This window comes from Vigna unguiculata, chromosome 11, assembly GCF_037176805.1.
Source record: "Vigna unguiculata cultivar grain cowpea cultivar isolate G323 ecotype 2 chromosome 11, ASM3717680v1, whole genome shotgun sequence".
Taxonomy (NCBI): Eukaryota; Viridiplantae; Streptophyta; class Magnoliopsida; order Fabales; family Fabaceae; genus Vigna; species Vigna unguiculata.
Genome location: NC_140802.1, coordinates 7,397,700 through 7,400,382, shown reverse-complemented (window position 1 = coordinate 7,400,382; position 2,683 = coordinate 7,397,700). Strand labels below are relative to the sequence as shown.

Below are 2,683 nucleotides of genomic sequence, written 5' to 3'. Positions count from 1 at the left end.
GTCGCAGAATGTAGGTAGTTAGCGACCAACTATTTCGATCGCTAAAGTATGATTATTATATTTATGTACATTTTTTTTGTCGCTAAATTGGTGGCAAAGTTATGAGACAAACATCGACAATTAAATCGGTCGTTAAAGTATGATTGTTTTAGTAATATACAATTTTTTTGGTCGCTGAAATGGTGACAAAAAGTTTTGTGAACAGGGACTAATATTTGTCGGTTGCTAAATTGGTGGCAAAGTTCGGAGACTAACAACGACCCATAAAATCGGTCGTTGATTAGCAAAAAAATGATTTTTTTTTTATATTATTTACAATTTTTACCTAGTTAAAAACAATATTTTTACCTGTTTATGAATGATAAAATTTGATCTAGCTAAGTAATAACAAACTACATTACATAATATAGTAAAGTGTAGTACATACATCACAAGTGGTAAATATATAACATGATCCAAAAGAACAGAACAAAAAAAGTTTGAAAGTGTGCAACATTGAAACACACCAAATAACTAAACATGAAACTAATGATCGTCTGGTCTACTATCATTGATATGGTCTACTCTATCCTCTCCAATATTAGGAGGATCAGTAGGACCTGACACAACATTCTTCAAATGAATATGTTGCAAAATAAGTTTCATTTGTTCATCTTGTTGGCGCATACGTTCATTTTGTTCATGCATACGTTCACTCTGCTCAACATGATTTTTCAGCAAGTGTTCAACCTTTTCTTCAAGTGTCTTCTCCTTGGCATTATTTGCCATAAGTTCAATATTCAACTTTTGAATAGTGTCACACATTTCTTCTATTTGATGTACTACTGGAGCTTGGCTAGTAGAAGAGTGAGCACCTGCAAAACTATAAAACTTTTTGCTTAATGTACCAAGTCCATACACATTCCCTTTCTTACTTTCACCTCCAACAACACTAAAGTATATTTCATTGTCATCAATAGAGGGAACATGAGAGTTTTGTGAAGATGAGCCTTCATGCATGTGTTGTTGTTGGACTTCTTCTCAGCGCTGCTTATATTTTTCCTGAAAATAATAACATAAACTATTCTAAAGAAGGAAACACACAACAATCACTAAATTATAACATTAAATGTTAAACATACTGCAAGGTCATGAGTCTTGTCATTGACCCATTCTCCAGTCTTTAGTTTCTTTGTTCTTTCACTATAGATAACAAATATCATAAAAAAATATTTAAAATATATTTAAAAAAAACTACACACGAAAATAGTTCGTATGTAAAAATTATATTTTTTTTATTAAATATATAATGTCTTTTAAGTTAAAGATGCTATAACTAATTTTGTTTTAGACAATTTTTTTTTACGACTCAATAACTTAAACCTTCGTTGAAGTCACTTGAAACCTCCGCACTTACTCCAAACCTACATTGACGTCGGACCGTGCCTCCGTCGCAGCAACTTCGCCTTCATCCCGCATGCAGGAACTCGACCCACCCAAACTAACTTTGTCGACAGCAACACGACTAACACTACGAAAAAACCATTTTTTAGTAGCCATTATTTTCTAACGGTTAAATAGACCGCTAAAATTATTTTCATTTCTGTTAATTTTTTCTTGACCGCTACAAATTGTTTGTATTATTTTAAGTTTATTGATTAACTCCTCATCTTTCATTGTCTTTCTTCGTTTTAATTATCAATTTTTTTCTCAGATTAACTTTATCATAGTTTTCTTCACTCATTACTTTTCATTCCTTATATTCTTTAGTTCGCCGATTTCTCTCCACATTCTCTTAATCCCAACGTCGACAACAACCACTGCTATGCCCCTTTTTCGTTGTAGGTTGAATCCACGACAACCACCTCACCGTCGCTGACACACCAAGATCGTCGTGACAAGTGGTGCAAGGTTAGTAGGGACTGTACCTAGCGAATCGGTTGATTTCGAGAGGGACAATGTGAGCATGGTGAACAATTTCGAGCATCAGTCACCACTTTGGGAATCCTAGATTCGAGCATTTGCCCAATCAACTTCTGAATATATATATATATATATATATATATATATATATATATATATATATATATATATTACAAAATAATGTATACTGTTTTTCATAATAATAATAAAATTATATGTATTTCTAATAATAATAATAATAAAATAAATAAATAAAATTATATGTATTTCTAAAAATTTACTGTTTTTTAATTAATAATAATTTATTTAAATTTAAAAAATAAATAATATTATTACTCAAAAGATAATAGTTTAGTTTAATTAAAATTTTATTTTCTGATTTTATTCTCAAGAATTGATTAATTCAAATAAAAAACCTACAATAAATGATTTCAGACCTTTTAAAATTTGACTGATGTGGCACATGGTGTTGTCATGTGTGTGTGTCTACATGTTTATGTGAACACACACATATCAACATGGAAACACATATGTTATAACGCCGTTAATCATATCTATCGGTGAATTTCGACTAATAATTTTGAAAGAACAAAAAATAAGCCGCTAAAAATTTACATATTTTATTATTATAACCAATACAATAAAAATGAGTACATAATAGATAACATATCAACAATAAGTTTCATCACTAGTTGAAGAATAATCTAGTCATAGCCAAGAAAGAAGCATTTTAAACCCATTAGATTGAAATTTCCTTGTATGTTTCTCCTAATAAAAAATG

General features: G+C 30.2%; 1 pseudogene; it reads right to left on the bottom strand.

The window, feature by feature from the left end:
- Positions 1-525: 525 nt before the first annotated feature.
- LOC146880940 (uncharacterized) lies at positions 526-1,539 on the bottom strand (annotated as a pseudogene).
- Positions 1,540-2,683: the final 1,144 nt, after the last annotated feature.